Source organism: Misgurnus anguillicaudatus, chromosome 16 (genome assembly GCF_027580225.2).
Source record: "Misgurnus anguillicaudatus chromosome 16, ASM2758022v2, whole genome shotgun sequence".
Taxonomy (NCBI): Eukaryota; Metazoa; Chordata; class Actinopteri; order Cypriniformes; family Cobitidae; genus Misgurnus; species Misgurnus anguillicaudatus.
This window is the reverse complement of record NC_073352.2, coordinates 9,285,691-9,305,636: the sequence shown is the minus strand read 5'-3', so window position 1 is coordinate 9,305,636 and position 19,946 is coordinate 9,285,691.

Here is a 19,946-nt window from a genome sequence, read left to right as displayed (position 1 = left end):
TGGGTTGTTTTAATCCATTATTTGGTCAAATATAAACATTTTCTGGGTTAATTTAACCCAACTGGCTATGCTTGTCCCTTTTTGACCCAACGCTGGGGGTTAATGATGTCATGATGTAAAACTACAGTATGTACAAAGATACTAATAATGTTGGGTTATTTTAACACAAACTTTTATATTTGACCCAACAAAGGGATTAAACAACCCATCATAGGTTAAATTACAACCCAGTGAGTTGGGGTCCATACCTTTTGTCAAAATACTGAGTTGAAAATAACCCAGCTTTTTGGTGTATGATATAACACAACTGGAAGTATGAATTACAGATTTGCAAACGTGGCATCACGTCAACCATCTTCATAAGGTGAATTCTGGGATAGTAGGAGTTCCCATATTTTCTGTGCATTTTCCTTAGCTCATTCATTTCAATTAGAGTGTCAATTTTGCCAAGAAATATGCTATTTTGTCTTCGTCTACACAACCGATATAAGCATTTAAGCACACATCTTGAGATAAGCAGGTTTTTAAGATCACATAAAACATATTTGATACCTAACATCAATTTCAAACCAAGACAGCAACACAGCAGTTCAAAAGAAGTAGTTGACTCCTGTTTACAGGTAGACATTGCGCTTGACCCCAAAACCATCCTGAGATGAAGATGTGATTGATGGACACAATGCAGATGTGCATTGAAGAGCAGGGCGTCAATGAGGCGTAAAGACACAATGGCCCAGGTCGGTCCCACATCATAGCGTAACTGCACTAGAAGTAAATAGCTGACCATATCCATAAATAGTACCGTATGTTTGCGAAATGTATCACATCTGGGTAAAACGGTGGTCAACATTGCTGCCAACTGGAAGACAGCACTGTTTAGGTTTAAACCAATTTTCCGCTTCCTATCATTTGGAAATATTCACCAGAAGCTGATTACTCTGCAAACTGTCAGGCACGACACCAAACTCCTATTAGTTGGATGCTGATTCTTTCTTCAGCGCTGCCAGGAGAATTCAGAAAAAAGCACCTCAACTTTCTCTAAGGCAATCTTAAAAATATCCAGCAGGTTTCCAGCGTCTGTTCTGGCAGCTGGCAGGAGAACAAGCATCTCCCAGCCTTCTGCTCACAGGAGAGCCCGAACACAATGTCTCTGCACTGTATGAGATCAGCATCATGTAATTAAACGTGAAACACAAACGCTTTCTCCATTCAGTTGTATTGTGACCCCCTTTAACATGCTAAACTTGATGTTTTTCTCTTGGGTGGCTTGTTTTGTTCAGTCCACATCCATCTTATTTAGATCTTAGTCTGTTTACAGCAGATCAAAGTTTGCCGCAATTCCCTACACTACAGTTAAACCCTGGAGAAACCACAAGGTAAATGTCCTTTAAGATCTATAAGAGCTATAACCACAGGCATGTTCTTGTGAAGTCAGCAACATGGGCCTGATAACTTGACAATCTATGTCCTGGGTATACTGTATTATTTAACAATGTTTGAAATGGTACACTGCAATATAGCTTTTACTGTATCTTGTTTATTTACTGCACCAACGAGCTATAAATGTGCCACTATATAACGCTAACTGCACATTACAACAAATACAAAATTGCATAGTGATCTACTTATCCATATATATAATGTTTGTACATTAACGTCGTACTGTTTCCTCTCAGAGCTAACAATAAGGCTTGTGCTGTATTCGTTTCACTTTGCATCCCAGAGGGGAAATTGATTTATTTGGTCATGCTGGTGGATTTTGTCATCTGTACGGTGCAAATATTGCACCACCGGACAGCTGTAAGGTAATTAACTTTAAAACGATTTAAAAGCTGTACATTTGAAGTAACACATTCATTTAATTTGCTTATGGGCTACCTGTCCAACAAGTGATTATTTGCAAAATGAGACATAAAGAAAAGCTAAACGGATCTTGAACCTTTCAATTTCACGGAAAAGAGGAATGTGTCACTGCCATACACAGCCAAAACAACACTATACAAAGTACAGTCCTGACCCTGGTCTTGCGTAACCAGAACCATGTTTTAACGATGCGACTTGCAACCAAAATTGGAAAATGCACCCCTGACTGACCTTTAAAATCTCATGGAGTTTTTCAATTTTGTCTGCCGCATCAGACATTCATCCAGTGGTCTGCGGGTGTAACATCTCAATATGCTCAGACTATTACAACCCTAAATGATAATTGGATGAACCTCGCTTCAAAACCTCATGACCACACATTAAATTAAGGTGAAGATGTTGCTTGCCAACCCTAAATGCCTACAGTGAAGTTAATCAACTATATTACTTGGTAAAAAACTGCTACATCAATTAATAATAGTAATAAATGTAGTTATCTTTTAAGCATTAGTCCTTAATCATATTGCTGTGCTACAGTATTATAAAAGCAATGCAGACAGCCACTGAAGACAATAAATATTGTACTGTAATTTTACCACAATATAAAGTAGATGCTTACCTTTAAAATGTGGTAAAACTATGTAATGCAAGGCCTCGGGTTGCTTTTGTGAGTATCTTATATCGTAAAATCCATTTGAGCAGATTAATGCCCAATAGTGAATGTTGTCTAAGCCCTGAACAGTGATTTTATTTCCTTTTACTGGGGCCTATTTGTGTGCTTTATTACCATTTGTTTTCAATCTCGTTAGTTTAAATTCAGATGAATAAGGAAACATTGGTTGAAATGTCTTTAAATGTCACAGTGGTCAGAGCGCTGCTTTTTAGAGATAATTAAAAGAAGAAAGAAAAAAACCTGTGATTATCACCAAATTGGATTTTTTCCCTCTTACCAGTTGAATCAGCTTCCCCTGCATTTACATTTAGATGTTTTCCAATTATAAAATGCCATTAAACTTTTAAACTTTTTTGTTGGATTAGTACTAATAGCTATGAATGGAGTTTTGCACTTTTGCACTGAACTCTACATTGTATGGCTTATCCATCAAAGTTCACAAAGGGAACAGTATGGATATGAAATCAGTGGCATAGGAACCGCAGGGAACACAGTTGGGGGCCAACAAGTATTGAAAACATTTATTATTATGTATATTAATGTACAAGTTCTAAATAAGTGTATAACTGAAAACTATGTAAAGAGCATGAGAATGTCAACAAAAATGTCTATATTGTTAAAATACCACAGAGGATAAAACCAAACCTACACTGAAATAAAAATTCATTCAATTTACTCAAATTTGTTAAGGTAAGTGGACACAATCAATTTATTTAAGCTACATTTAACAAAAAAAAAAATAGAAATACAAAACTTAAATAAATTGATTGCAGCCACTTACCTTAAAAAATTTGAGTAAATTGAATGAATAATTTTTTTTTCAGTGTATCTCACTAGAATTCGTACATACAGTATTGTTCAAAATAATAGCAGTACAATGTGACTAACCAGAATAATCAAGGTTTTTAGTATATTTTTTATTGCTACGTGGCAAACAAGCCACCAGTAGGTCCAGCAGATTCCCAGAAAACAAACAAGACCCAGCACCCACGACATGCACGCTCTTAAGGCTGTGCAATTGGGCAATTAGTTGAAAGGGGTGTGTTCAAAAAAATAGCAGTGTCTACCTTTGACTGTACAAACTCAAAACTATTTTGTACAAAAAAAAATTTTCTGGGATTTAGCAATCCTGTGAATCACTAAACTAATATTTAGTTGTATGACCACAGTTTTTTAAAACTGCTTGACATCTGTGTGGCATGGAGTCAACCAACTTGTGGCACCTCTCAGCTGTTATTCCACTCCATGATTCTTAAACAACATTCCACAATTCATTCACATTTCTTGGTTTTGCTTCAGAAACCGCATTTTTGATATCACCCCACAAGTTCTCAATTGGATTAAGGTCTGGAGCTTGGGCTGGCCACTCCATAACATTAATTTTGTTGGTTTGGAACCAAGACTTTGCCCGTTTACTAGTGTGTTTTGGGTCATTGTCTTGTTGAAACAACCATTTCAAGGGCATGTCCTCTTCAGCATAGGGCAACATGACCTCTTCAAGTATTTTAACATATGCAAACTGATCCATGATCCCTGGTATGCGATAAATAGGCCCAACACCATAGTAGGAGAAACATGCCCATATCATGATGCTTGCACCTCCATGCTTCACTGTCTTCACTGTGTACTGTGGCTTGAATTCAGAGTTTGGGGGTCGTCTCACAAACTGCCTGTGGCCCTTGGACCCAAAAAGAACAATTTTACTCTCATCAGTCCACAAAATGTTCCTCCATTTCTCTTTAGGCCAGTTGATGTGTTCTTTGGCAAATTGTAACCTCTTCTGCACATGCCTTTTTTTAACAGAGGGACTTTGCGGGGGATTCTTGAAAATAGATTAGCTTCACGCAGACGTCTTCTAACTGTCACAGTACTTACAGGTAACTCCAGACTGTTTTTGATCATCCTGGAGGTGATCATTGGCTGAGCCTTTGCCATTCTGGTTATTCTTCTATCCATTTTGATGGTTGTCTTCCGTTTTCTTCCACGTCTCTCTGGTTTTGCTCTCCATTTTAAGGCATTGGAGATCATTTTAGCTGAACAGCCTATCATTTTTTGCACCTCTTTATAGGTTTTCCCCTCTCCAATTAACTTTTTAATCAAAGTACGCTGTTCTTCTGAACAATGTCTTGAACGACCCATTTTCCTCAGTTTTCAAATGCATGTTCAACAAGTGTTGGCTTCATCCTTAAATAGGGGCCACCTGATTCACACCTGTTTCTTCACAAAATTGATGACCTCAGTGATTGAATGCCACACTGCTATTTTTTTGAACACACCCCTTTCAACTAATTCAACTAATTGCCCAATTGCACAGCCTTAAGAGCGTGCATATCATGATTGCTGGGTCTCATTTGTTTTCTGAGAATCTACTGAACCTACTGGTAACTTGTTTGCCACGTAGCAATAAAAAATATACTAAAAACCTTGATTATTCTGGTTAGTCACATTGTACTGCTATTATTTTGAACAATACTGTATTTTACGAGTTAGCTAATATAACAATAAGCCCCGCAAAGCAGTAGGTTACCAGTGCATTTTATAACAGCTAAGGGGCGTTGTTAGGCACGATGTGAAGCGGGGTGCCTAAACGGTTACTTCCTATGCATAGCAGGATTTCATAAAATAAAACGCAAATAAGGTGTAATTATATTAGTACAAATATTACTCTTCCGCCAAACAAAGTAGTTCCTCAGAATCAAGTGTGGCTGCAACAGAGCACAGTTCCCAACCAACACAGACGCAACAAAGACACAATGAAAATATGATTTAAGACCGTGGTGGTGTTTATTTTCATGAATCAACATTCATCTAATTTATACATTAACATTTATATCGTGCCACTGTTGAAGTGATGATCAAATATGCGTGGAAGCATGGTTAACTCTTTCTCCATCAGCATTTTTTTTTTAAGTTGCGGTCTGAACCGTGGGGTTACCAGGGTATTTTATCACGGCTTAGAACGCGTTTCAACCAATCAGAATGAAGAACCAGAACGGGACGTTTTATAATTCATTTTAATTCATACGACCACATTCGTAAGTTTTGGTATACGATTTGCCTTGACCCCTGTATCGTTAGAGTTAGGTGCTGGGTTAGGGGTTTGGTTTGATTGTTGTTTTTTCATGAGAATCGTATGATTTTGCATGATTAACTTAATATGAATTGATATGAATTTGCCAAGTTGTAAAATATGTACGATTTCTCGTGAGATCAGGCTGGTTAAAACATAGGTTGCACCCCTTGTGCATACCTTTATGCCCCCCAAAGAAAATAAATACATAAAAAAGATATTTTACAATAATACATATTAAATTATACAATGTATTATTGTTGGTTAGCCTTATTTTTCTGAGGTTTATTACACAGAATTTATTATAAATTAATGTGTTTTATGAAATGTCATAAAACTGGCACCTTGGCACTATCTCATGGCCTGCAGTTTGACAACCACGGCTAAAACACATTGTGATAATATTTTCATTTTTTCTACTTTCCATAAAGGTTCTGTTGGGTTTCTTTAAAGTGATGGCATTGAAGAAGCATTTTTGATTTTCTAAAGGACTTTTCAGTGAACCGTTCTTTAAAAAAATAAAAACATTACTTTCTTACATGTTTTGTTGTCTAAAATAAACCTTTTATTCAACGACAAAGAATCTCTGGATGATAAAGGTTCTTTGTGGAACCTTTTAGGAACTTTTATCTGTAAGAGTGTTTTTACCTCATCTATTCAAATTCCTCTTGAGTGTCATTTAAATCAATAAACGCAAACCTCACTCTGATTCATTTTGAAGTTGCTTTTCTAAAAAGGAGACACAACCTGCATTAAAAACATATGTCACCCAGGGCCTGATGTGACCCAGTTTCACAAAGGTACTGTGAGGACTCTTCCTAATATATTGCTGTTTCACGAAACAATCCTGCAGGTCCAAGGGCTAAAGATTTACTCAAAACATTTTCTTTAGTGCATGGCAATATTTCAGGGGAAAAAAGGAATTCAGAAAACCTTACTTTGTTTGGATATTTTTGAGAAATAGCACAAAAAGTCTGTCACAGAAAGACAGATGACAAAAGCAGCCAAATACATCAAACTTTTTCAGTTTAGTTTGACATATAACAATGCATCTTATTAAACTAAACAATAATATGACAAAGTGTGTCATATGTTAATTTCTTTTTCACATAGCAAGGCACTGACAGTTTTTGGAAACAAAATTTTACAGCAGCACTGTTATTGTTTTCTGTCATCATTTGACTCAAATTATAAAATAGTCACAGCAGTAGTTATTACGGTGTGCTTTACAGATTCAAAATCCATTAAAGGATTAGTCGATTTTCTTAAAAAAAATCCAGATAATTTACTCACCACCATGTCATCCAAAATGTTGATGTCTTTTTTTGTTCAGTCGAGAAGAAATTATGTTTTTGAGAATTTCCCCCCCTCATTTTAATGGACTTGAATGAACCCCAACACGTATCAGTTTTAATGCAGTTTAAAATTGCAGTTTCAAAGGACTCTAAACGATCCCACACGAGGCATAAGGGTCTTATCTAGCGAAACAATTGTCATTTTTGGCAAAAAAAAGTGCACTTTTAAACCACAACTTCTCATCTATCTCCGGTCATGTGACGCGCCAGCGCGACCTCACGCAATTCGTCATCATGTCAAGAGGTCACAAATGACGTATCGAAACTACGCCCAAGTGTTTACAAGTGTGGAGAAAGAGGATCGTTCCAATGTTGTTGTATGTCGAATGATACTAATTAAAGTCTTTTTGTCAGTTTATTGTTTAAAATGGTCCGCAAATGTGAGTTTCATATGTAACACGTGACCTTTCCACGGCATTACGCAATTACGTGAGGTCGCGCTGGCGCGTCACAGGACCGGAGATAGACGAGAAGTTGTGGTTTAAAAGTCCATTTTTTTATTTTTCTTGTCAAAACTGACAATAGTTTCACTAGATGGGTGATTCTCACGAAACCATTGAAACACCACGGCACTAATGATTTTAGCTTTAAATGTGTAATATAGTAACATTAAAAATCATCAGAATTAACACAATACTGTGTTCTACCTCGCACAATGTGTGATTTCAACATAAGAATTTATAATTGTAAATTTTATCTCATTTTCCGCTGAAATTCTCATTACCGCTATGTGTCCGGCTGTGTTTGAACATGCGTTATGTTGTAATTTAATCAAATTGACACAAAAATATTAAGAAAAAAAATAAATGGATGTTTTGCTAGACTACTTTAGATGACAGAAAAAATATTTACTGAATATTCATGTATAATAATAATGAAGAAAAATTAGGAAAATGATGTGTCCATGCCTGATGTTCTCATCCTCCGCAACACTTTTTGAGAACAGTTTAAGCACACATACAGAATTTTAATAAAGTTTGATTTTGAGTGACCAAGCACATGGACCAGTTACTTCAAGATGGCTACCAGGTAAGATTTTTTTTACAGTTAATTTGAAATATTGTCTTGTCAGAATGCTTACACGACATTTTGATTATCATTACCGCAACAGATGCTTATTAAATGTTAATTTAATTAATAGAAGCATAATACTTTGATTTTAAATGCATGTGCAGAATCTTCAAATTATGTTCTTTCAGGTTTGTCATGTCATTTTGAAAATATGTCAGTGTTGATGTTTTCTGAGTGTTGCGGTAATGAGATTTTTTAGGACTAATTTTTTAAATTATGTTACAAAAAGTGTTAAATGATAAGTAAAAGTTTTTAAATTAATGTTCCCATTTACTCCAGACTTTGTTTTTTAATGTCTGGTGGGAAAAAGTAAATTTAAGCAATTTTTACATTTTCATGCTTGACATTTTTAAAACCAAGTTTTCGTGAGAATCACCCAGATAAGACCCTTATGCCTCGTTTGAGATCGTTTAGTGTCCTTTGAAACTCCATTGAAACTGCAATTTTAAACTGCATTAAAACTGTTGGTGTCCATTAAAGTGAGAAAAATCCTGGAATGTTTTCCTCAAAAAACATAATTTCTTCTCGACTGAACAAAGAAAGACATCAACATTTTGAATGACATGGTGAGTAAATTATCTAGATTTTTTTTTTTTAAGAAAATTGACTAATCCTTTAAATTTAAGACTGTAGGTTTATTTAGAGTTTTATTGACAAAAGGATGAGTGTCCATTTAAATTCCAACAATTCTAGTAACCCCCAACTCCTAACAAAACAATAACATGCACACATCTTCAACAATATCTATTTAACTAATTAATATGAAATTGCATTGTGTATTTGATCGTCATCATCCCACTTGTATTTGGTTCAGATGCAACCAAGAGTTTTCAATCCCGTGATCAGTTCACCTTTGCGCCCTCTGGTCACATAATAGCATTGCAATGCTTTAAGCATAAGATAATACAGAGTTATAGCCTAACTATTTTACTCAGAATATAATCATATTACACATTTTATGGAATATAAATAAATATTACTTCACTGGAAGCTGACTGTTACGCTTACTCATGTGTAATGTGATTTGTTGATGCATACTGATGACTATTATCAGTATGCAGAGAGTAGAGTACACTGTTTATAAACCTGTGAAACAGATCTTCAGTAATGAAAATCCCTTTTTCAATTAACAAGTATTTGTACCGGATATTCCAACCCAGTATCACGAAATTGCGTGACTATTTCACGCATGGACCAGCGTGACAATGTCACGCTTTGCCGCGTTTAAACGTGTGCATGTCACGCTTTCTGTTTGTGTCGCTGTCACGTATTGGTTACTCAACTTTTTTGTCCTAATTTCTTACCATTGTCGCTTCGGTTTAGGGTTAGATTTACATAAAATGACACCCTTACCTAAACAAACTCTAACCCCAACGTCAGGTGACAATTGGTTAAAGTTTAGAAAATATAAAAGAATAAGTATTGTATCTTTTTATTTTATAAACCAATACTTAAAGTGACAAATACTTAAAGTGACATATAACACAAGCACCAAATCTAACCCTAAACCGAAGCGACAATGGTAAGAAATTAGGACAAAAAAGTTGAGTAACCAATACGTGACAGCGACACAAACAGAAAGCGTGACATGCACACGCTCAAACGCGGCAAAGCGTGACATTGTCACGCTGGTCCATGCGTGAAATAGTCACGCAATGTCGTGATATAGGGTTGGGATATTCATATATCAAAAAGACAAACTTTTATTATATTGTTATCAAGGAATCAATCATATTGATTTTATCTATTATGTATGAGCACTTAGGTTTGTATTGCCAATCTAGTTACCCTGTTTCTGTGCAAACTTGATTGTGTAAACAATCTGTCATGGTTCTGCCATTTTGTCCTTTGTTTAATCTAGTCTTGTGGCAGAACCATGACAGACCCATGTTTTGTGTGAGAGCACTGGCTTTGTTTATTCCTAGCCATGTGCTCTCAGTCTCGTCTCTTGATCCCGCCCCCTTGTTTCCTCATTAATTATCCCATTATTGTTTGATTCCTGTCACCTGTTGCCCTCATTAGTTCTCCTCTATTTAAGATCCTTGTGTTTGTTGTCCTGTGCTTGTGCATTGTGCCCTTACCTGTGAGTACTCTGTTTAAAGGTCAAGTCTAGTGTTTATATATTTCAAGTGTTTTTGTCTAGTTTATTGTTAAGTGTACCCAGTTAAGTGTAGTTATAGTCCAGTCTTGTTTAGTGTTCACTTCCTGTGTTAGTATCTTGTTTATATTGTTTTGCCCCCTCGTGGGTTTTTGTTTTCAGTTTTGTCTCAATAAAAGTCTTTAGTGTTCATCTCAGTCTGCATTTGGGTTCATCCTTCACCATACCATAACAGAATGCACAAGCCAACTAAGAACCCAGCAGACTGGATGTACCGGCGCTGTGCGAGGAGAGGACGCAGTTATTCTGTGGTACTTGAACCGGGTCCCACCTGGTACGATCCTCTCCTGTTTGGACCCGGGGTCAATTCTAGAAGGGAGCCAGCGAGAACCGCTGGTCCCATCCCTTTGTCTGCCATCCCGGAGGGTCTCACCGTGGGAGTCCTGGCGCTGGAGGACCCAGCGATCACCACTCCAGTTCCTGCCAGCTCTGTCCAGCCCCCTGACCTTCGTGGTAAGCGTGAGAGGAGGGTTTCGTGGGAGTCGCCGTCCGAGGGGTCCTCTTCGGAGCCTGCTGCTCCCACCACTGTCCTCACCTCACCTGCCACCGCATCTGCACCACGCCCGAGAAGGAAGAGGAGGAGAAGGGGGTTGACCTCACAGCCGCTGCAGCCCCTGCCGTCTGCGCAGCCTCCGCTGCAGCCCCTGCCGTCTGCGCAGCCTCCGCTGCAGCCCCTGCCGTCTGCGCAGCCTCCGCTGCAGCCCCTGCCGTCTGCGCAGCCTCCGCTGCAGCCCCTGCCGTCTGCGCAGCCTACCGCAGCGCCCCCTGTCACGGTCTCTGTTTTGTCTCCGCTGCCGGAAGCAGCGCCCCCTGTCACGGACCCTGTCTCGTCTCCGCTGCCGGACGCAGCGCCCCCTGTCACGGACCCTGTCTCGTCTCCGCTGCCGGACGCAGCGCCCCCTGTCTCGGTCACGGTCTCGTCTCCGCTGCCTGACGCAGCGCCCCCTGTCTCGGTCACTGTCTCGTCTCCGCTGCCGGACGCAGCGCCCCCTGTCACTGTCTCGTCTCCGCTGCCGGACGCAGCGCCCCCTGTCACTGTCTCGTCTCCGCTGCCGGACGCAGCGCCCACTGTCTCGTCTCCGCTGCCGGACGCAGCGCCCCCTGTCTCTGTTCCTGTCTCGTCTCCGCTGCCGGACGCAGCGCCCCCTGTCTCTGTTCCTGTCTCGTCTCCGCTGCCGGACGCAGCGCCCCCTGTCTCTGTTCCTGTCTCGTCTCCGCTGCCGGACGCAGCGCCCCCTGTCTCTGTTCCTGTCTCGTCTCCGCTGCCGGACGCAGCGCCCCCTGTCACGGACCCTGTCTCGTCTCCGCTGCCGGACGCAGCGCCCCCTGTCACGGACCCTGTCTCGTCTCCGCTGCCGAACGCAGCGCCCCCTGTCTCACCGGCTCCATCTGTTGCTTCCTCCCCTGCACTGTCATCCTGTGCATCTGCCTACTCCCCGGCCTCTGTCTCCATGTCCTCCCTGAGCTCTCACCCTTACCCACCCAGCTCCACCCTACCTGGACTTCCTCACGTGAACTCTGTTTTGCCTCCGCCCCCCCTCCCTTGTTTGTTGTTTTTATTGTGTCACCCCAACCCTCTTGTAATGTTATCTTGTCTACCCCTGTGTATATTTGTCATGTTTTCTTGGTGTCTGTCTGTCATGTCGCGTGTTTAGTGTTCCCCTGGGGAGCGTCTGGAAGCCGCTCCTTAAGGGGGGGATTCTGTCATGGTTCTGCCCTTTTGTCCTTTGTTTAATCTAGTGTTGTGGCAGAACCATGACAGACCCATGTTTTGTGTGAGAGCACTGGCTTTGTTTATTCCTAGCCATGTGCTCTCAGTCTCGTCTCTTGATCCCGCCCCCTTGTTTCCTCATTAATTATCCCATTATTGTTTGATTCCTGTCACCTGTTGCCCTCATTAGTTCTCCTCTATTTAAGATCCTTGTGTTTGTTGTCCTGTGCTTGTGCATTGTGCCCTTACCTGTGAGTACTCTGTTTAAAGGTCAAGTCTAGTGTTTATATATTTCAAGTGTTTTTGTCTAGTTTATTGTTAAGTGTACCCAGTTAAGTGTAGTTATAGTCCAGTCTTGTTTAGTGTTCACTTCCTGTGTTAGTATCTTGTTTATATTGTTTTGCCCCCTCGTGGGTTTTTGTTTTCAGTTTTGTCTCAATAAAAGTCTTTAGTGTTCATCTCAGTCTGCATTTGGGTTCATCCTTCACCATACCATAACACAATCACACTTTTTTTAAATGTTAGAAGATTTTTGCATGAACACATAAAATACAGTAAAGCCCTGCTCAGCGTGTAATGTAGACAGACAGTTTTTATCATTTAAAAGGGATAATTTATTAAAATGAGCTTTATATCATTATTTATGCAGCCTCATTTCATCCTAAACCTGTATGATATTAGACGTCTACATTTTCCTTTAATAAACATAGGAACCATTATGTTATGCAACATTTCATAGTCTAATCCAGGGATTTTGAAACTGTGGGACGGGACATAGTGGAATAGGTGGGTCACAGAAAGTCACTTGTCTGTTGTGGTAAATGACAAAATCAAGATTTTGTTATAAAAAATGTTGGTATTGCAATTAAAGTTTCATTCATTCATACACATTTCTGTAGTTTTTCGTTTCATTTTATGTATGTTTTCTCATTTTGTTTTTCTATTTTTAAATCATTATCGCTTGGGGTTGGGGTTAGATTTGGGGTTTATGTTAGGATGTCTAAAAATGTAACTGAAAGTGATTCTGACCCCAACCTCAAGCGACAATGTTAAAAAATAAATTAAAAAAAAATTATGAGAAAACAATACATAAAATAACACAAAAAAGAAAGTCATGCAACAGACACGAAAACTATTTTTAGAAATTGACACGAAAAAGACATCCGTGCTCAAGGCACGAAAAAAGCTGAATTTCATGCCATGGACACGAATAAATTAATAAAATTTTGTGACTGTAACACGACTTTCCGTGAGATCAGTCTGATTTTACGCGTCTAAGTGGGTCACCTAATGAAAAGTTTTGGGAACCCTTGGTCTACCCATATATGTAACTTGCATTAAAGCTGCATAATACTTCCTCAAATAAATACTGTATGTTTTAGATGTATTGAAATGTTATGAGGGTAAATAATGAAATGTGCCTTTAAATTGTAAATGAAAAGTTTTGCGTGCAATATATTCCAGCTATACTGTAAGTTATAAAATATGCATTAATGTAGGAGGGATTTCCTCTTACTCTCATCCACACACATTATTAAAAAACAATGGCATATTCTGATGCATGACAAGAAATATAACATTGTGAATTCAAAACATGGCAAATAATTATTAATTCAATGGCTTGATGTCACAAGTTATATTCATTCTCGAAGCAGAGTCACTTCCCCAGCCTCCACTCAACATAAATCAGTTTCACATAAATCATCACAGTATAAATAACTCCATAGAAAAGCCAGATCTATCTTTGCAGTGCTGTGCTGTTACACCTTTAAATCTGGCAGTCTGTTGCATCAGCCCAGAACTGATGTAAAATATTTTCTTTAACCAAAATGCCTCTGTTTTAACACTGAAAACACAGGTTGTGAACTTTGAAGACTAAACTAATGTTGTTAGCTTAGCACCTGGAATTGATTGGGTTTAAATGGAGGTTTGCCTCAAGGACTGATATCAATCTATTGGCACATCCGCCCAGTCTTCTGAAGACGATACTAAGCCCTTAATCTCAGATGTGACCGGAATCGATAAGAAAGAATCTGTCACGCTAATCAACAACAGATTCATATCACAACCACAGACTGATTGTAATCCAGGTACTACACTGTATGTCAACCAAAGGAACGAGCATCTTTACTGAACAAAATGAGAATGATGTAGAATGAAAAATATTTCCCCCCAACACTGGTATTGAATCATTGTATTGCAAGAACATAACAACCAACATAAAGGCATGTAGGCAGAGCATGTATGCAATTCCAATGAGTTCATGTGTAACACAAATTTGCATGCAATAATTAAACACACCCCTAAATTTCCCTTCTAAATTTTAACAACCCATGTTTTTTTTAGGTTCTTTGTTCTGTTGAAAATTAAGTATTTTCTGTGTTTTGAAGGTTAAATGACCAGCAATAAGTTTAAAGCGCACGCTCTGGACGTCCATCCGTCACAGCCTCGGTTTTGCAATCAACATGGCGGCGGACTGAATAAGCCATAAAGATACACATTTGATCATTATGTAAGGAATAATTGACGACGGGCCATTGAATTATTAGAAAATAATGCACACCAAGGTGGTAACCGCAGGTATGCATTATTTTCAAATAATTCAAAGGACCGGAGTCAATTATTCCGCTTATACCACGGTTACCACAAACATGCTCTGGTGGCTATTTTTAAGACATTTGACAAGTTAGGTGTGCGGTTTACAGAAAAATAATCAACACCCATAGAACATTTCTCAGCCAATCAGAATTCAGCATTCAACAGACCCGTGGTATAAGCGAGGGATAATGTATACGTAGCATGTTGTTATTGCAGAAATAAGCTCAGACAGTGTGATCATGACCTGACCTGAAGCCCAACCTCTTGCCTGTATATTATCATGATTATTACACGACTATTTACCTTATAAGTAAGGTAATGAGCATTAAATATTGATTTGAAATATTTGATTTACTAATTTTTAACGTATACAGACTTTCCGAAAACTTTACGTTTACTTTTAACGCGTTTTAAATCTCACAAACACACTATTTTACTTAATAATTTGTAAATATATTGTCATATATGTTATTAAAAAGCATATTTATATTTAATTTTGTGTAATATTAAACGGTACCTGTCAAAATGATTTGCAACATCCAAATTACCAAATTTTATTGGTTTTGAGCGGTAGATCTGAAAAAAACAAACCTTGAAATGTCACGACTGGCCAACAGAAATATAAACTAATCTCTAAAATAAATACTTTGTCGAAAAATTTAAATGTGTTGTTGTGCGAAAGACAAGGGGAGATGATGGGAATGGATGACAACTGTTCAGAGAGGTTTGTCAGCCAGGCAAGAATTCAAGTACCTGTAGTTAACATTGCATACATTCATTTTACACAGTAACATTAGCTCTGTGAAATGGAAAGGACTCTCTTAGTGGAAGTTTACCGGATGTTGCGTTTAGTCCACAAAAGCTGTTTGTTTATGTTGTTGCTGTTGAAACCATCTATACCTGTAAAGGTACAAAACAGTACCAGTGACAGAAAATGAAATGTACACACTGTAAAAAAAAAATGCAGCATGATGTTAAAACAACCTGGTTTTGCAAGTCAATTGAACCCAGTGTTGCCAGATTTACGATAATTATCGTATTTGTACCATAATTTTGACCTCTGTTTGATATATGATCAATAATGAAAAATCTCATAATTTCCACATTTTGTGACACTTCAAATGGTTGTTGCAATCATAGCGCTTCTATACTTATTGATCTATCTGTTGATCCTACATCTACCATCATAATCGTGAGGAGAATGCAAATGTGTGTAACCAACCCATCCTCACCCCATGTTGTCAATATTTGACGACACTTGACCATTCGTCAATATGTGAAGGGGAGGGTATACCTTTCGCGTCATTTTTTGACGAACTGGGGACTTCAATACTATTACGTCCGTTGCATTCTCTTTCCTATTTTCTTACCATTTTCGCGTCGGTTTAGGGTTAGATTTACATAATGACATCCCTACCCAAACCCTTACTCTAACCCCAACGCCAGGTGACAACTGTCGTACCTAACTCTAACCCCAACGCCAGGTGACAACTGTTTAATTTCGCGTACACTGTTTAATTTTGCGTAATCTAACCCTAAACCGACGCGAAAATGGTAAGAAAATAGGAAAGAGAATGCAACGGACGTAATAGTATTGAAGTCCCCAGTTCGTCAAAAAATGACGCGAAAGGTATACCCTCCCCGTCACATATTGACGAATGGGTGAGGATGTGTTGGTGTAACGCATGTCTTCTATCTCTTGGTTTTGGCTAGAAGGGATACAGCTATGGCCTTAATCTCACAAGATGTTTGGTTTAGGGTTAGGTTTAAGGTAGGATTAGGATAAAAAAATTTGTTATTTCGGCATTTGCTGTTTCCCTTTTTGCTCCATGTCTTCTTATGTTATGTCTTCTCGGACAATCATCGTTAAGAATGACTCTCTTTTTCAAGTTGTTTTGACTTTCCAGTTTGTTCTAACTAAGGTACATTTAGCCTGTAGATTTTCCCAGTAGATAAATGACTATTAAAAGTTGTTTGTCTAGATAAAATAACTGTATTCTGCACATTTGACTTAGTGTACCATAATTTTCTTCCAAATACCATAATTTTGAAGTTCTGGTACGATACTTGGACATTTCCAATCTGGCAACACTAATTCAACCTACTACTTTATGTTTTGACTTTATTTTATGTTTTGGATTTATCAGTTAGCGTTCATGCTATTAGTATAGTAAACTAAATCCAAAGCTTTCTAGCAGGCTTCTGCTTCTTTCATTGGTCGATTTGATGCATGCACATTCCACCTTAAGAGCTATCACAATGACAAGTCCTGCATCCCCTGTGCTGAATCGACCATCTGCTTATCTAATTGAGCGTAATTACCTATGTCACCGTAAATTACCAACCTGGTTAGTCACTTTGTAAAAATAAACAATATACTGATAGGATAAATCAAGCTTGAATGCAGACTATAAATATCTACAACGGGTTTAAGCTATTTAACACGGTAGCTACTGTAAACCAATGCATGTATTTGATGTTTGATTTTGACTACTTTTCACACACTCTAAAAAATATTTAACCCCCAAAAATATGACCCAAATAATTGGTTGTTTTAACCCAACTACATAGTTATAACATAGTTATACATAGTTATTACATAGTTATAATCATCCAGCTTATACATCTATCACACATATTCACACATTAGACACTTCATTATCACACATTAGACACTTTTAAAGGGATAGTTTACCCAAAAATAAAAATGATGTCATAATTTTATCATCCTCATGTTGTTATCAACCTGTATGAGTTTTTTTCCTGATGAATACAAAAGAAGATATTTTGATAAATGATGGTAAGCACACAGCTGATTGTAACCATTGACTTCCATAGTAGATAAAAACAGATACCATGGAATTCAATGGGTACTGTCAACTGTGTGCTTACCATCATTTATCAAAATATTTTCTTCATTTATCACAATACTACCATTAGATTTTTGTCCTACTATGGAACTCAATTGTTACAATCAGCTGTGTGCTTACCATCTTTTATCAAAATATCTTATTTGTGTTCATCAGAAAAAAATGAAATTCATACACATAAAGAATGACAGAATTGTTATTTTTTGGGTGAACTATCCCTGTAAGTAGTCATATGATGTGAGTGGTTTTTTTTTTATGAAATAACCTATAATAAAATCTATTCCAGTTGCTTTGAATTTATAATTAAATTCACATGCAAACAGTCCCTGGATCTCAATGTCGCATCTGGAAGGTGATGAAATTTGACGCGTTCCTCTGAAACGTTGATCTTTTAATCATGCTCCTTTGAAATATGCATGACAGTGTCAAGCACGAAATTTCGAATCAGGTCGCTTTATCTCTGCGCCGCCTTGCTCTTAGTAAGTGAAGCATAACTGTAGCATCTCATAAGGCTTAAAGGTGAGGTAGAATCCTACAATATTAAGTGGCATTGCTTTAAAGCTGTGTCCAACTAAATAAATGAAGCGAAAATGAATATTTGACGTTTCCAACAAACCTTTGTTGGTAAATTAAATCCAAAGACTCTCTAAAAAGGCTCAGAGTGCATCATGCATTTGCATATAAGATCATGTTTGTGGGGTGAATAAAAGGTCTCAGAGAGAACGCTCAGAATAGACATGAACTGCTGCTCAGACGTCTTGACTAATCTTGGGCGCGACATTGACTTGCAGCGGCCTTTTTAATCAAAGCCCCTCCATTCTGGCTTCACTCAGCTCTATCTAGGTCAGAAATATCTACACTTCACTCCAACTCTGTCTACTCATGTCTCAAGATGAGAAAAAGGAAAATCCAGTTATTTAAAACAGCTCAGTATGCGCTGATTCTGGTTTTCCTCACGGAAGGTCATTTGATCTAGTGCATATAGATGAAATAAATCATTTAACGCTCACATGATACACATTGTGTTTTATAGTGTTGTCATGCCCGCAGAGGTAAACTGAACCTGAATGGGTTGCACGAAAGCATAGATATGAATAATGACCCATGCATGTGTTTTATTTACCTCGAGTGCTGTTAAGGTTGAGAATCGCATTGAAGATTGTATTATGATTTGTGGTTATTTTGTGCTGTTGAGACAAATGCAAGGTATGATATTCAGGTAGCTCTAAATCAGATTCATTACTGTCAATGCTGCCACGCATTTTTCATGTAGGGTAAGGAACTTTGAGGTAACTTTTGGAAATTGCTTTAAAGAATGCTTCTCACTTTTAAGAATTTGCCATATGCGTGTTTTCATAAATCAATAAAACACAATGCCTCGAGCGACATTTCTTATGAAATACTTTACATAATGATGTCATTTGCCCTCGGTACACACAGTGAGTCCCCTTTTATCAAAACTAAATCTAAACAATACTTTATCAAGCTAATTGTATCGTAAATTGAATCAGTCTGGGTAGATTACGCTTCCACCTCTCCTTCGTGTTTGTCTAATCTATAGCAGAGTATTGATATATCTTTGTATTACTTTTCCTCAGTTTCCTGCACTGTGGAGACAAGCTTTAGATCAGTCGCATGTCGTATTATTCATCTGGTGCCATGTGCAAAGTGCATTTCCAAGTAGCTTTCTTTCATTTATCTCTGTGTCTAATCTTAAATGAAAAGTGGAGAGTGAAACCTTTTTGAGAAACAATGTCTTTTATTTATTTAAACATATTTTCACAAGACCTGCAGCAGGTAGATAAGGCAGGGCGGGATCTCATTTGTATTCGCAAGTTTTCCGAGTACACATGCACAGTTGGACAGGCACAAAATCAATGTTTTGACAGCATGAAGAATGTAAACCATTTTATGTATGAACAACTTTGGAGATCTGTTATGACTGCTGGTGTCTTTATGAGAGTCCGGCTGCAGGTGACCAAGTTTAATACTCCATAAAATCTAATAGACAAACTCTCACGTATCAATAAATTATAGAGAAACTCTGTTTGAGAAAGACTAAGAGAAAAGCATTTATTTATTTAAGTGAAATATAATTTAAGTCATTTGAACTTTGTATGGCTGAATTGAATTATCATCAAAGCTCAGCAATATGAAATACATTTGAAACACTGTCAACACTACAGCACCACATTAATCAATGACTCACTCATTCACAGATGTATCTGTGTCACAATGGTTCTGAATACTTTGGATATCACAGACAACATTATAAAACAGTTACTGTGTAATTCAATTTTATTTGATTTATATAGCGCTTTTCACAATTGTGTAATTGTTCCAATGCAGTTTCACATAAAAAAGAGAAAACAGGAAAATCATAGGACAACAAAGTAGCTGAGTAGTATAATGCCAAATTAGGAAAATGCCAACCTGATCTCATGCAAAATCATATTTATTTTGCAAGTTAGATCATTTTTATTCATTTGTACAGAGTGATTCAACAACAAAACAAATTCTGTAAAAGTGACTTATGGCGCATTCCATTGCATAGTATACCCCACGGTTTGGTTTAGG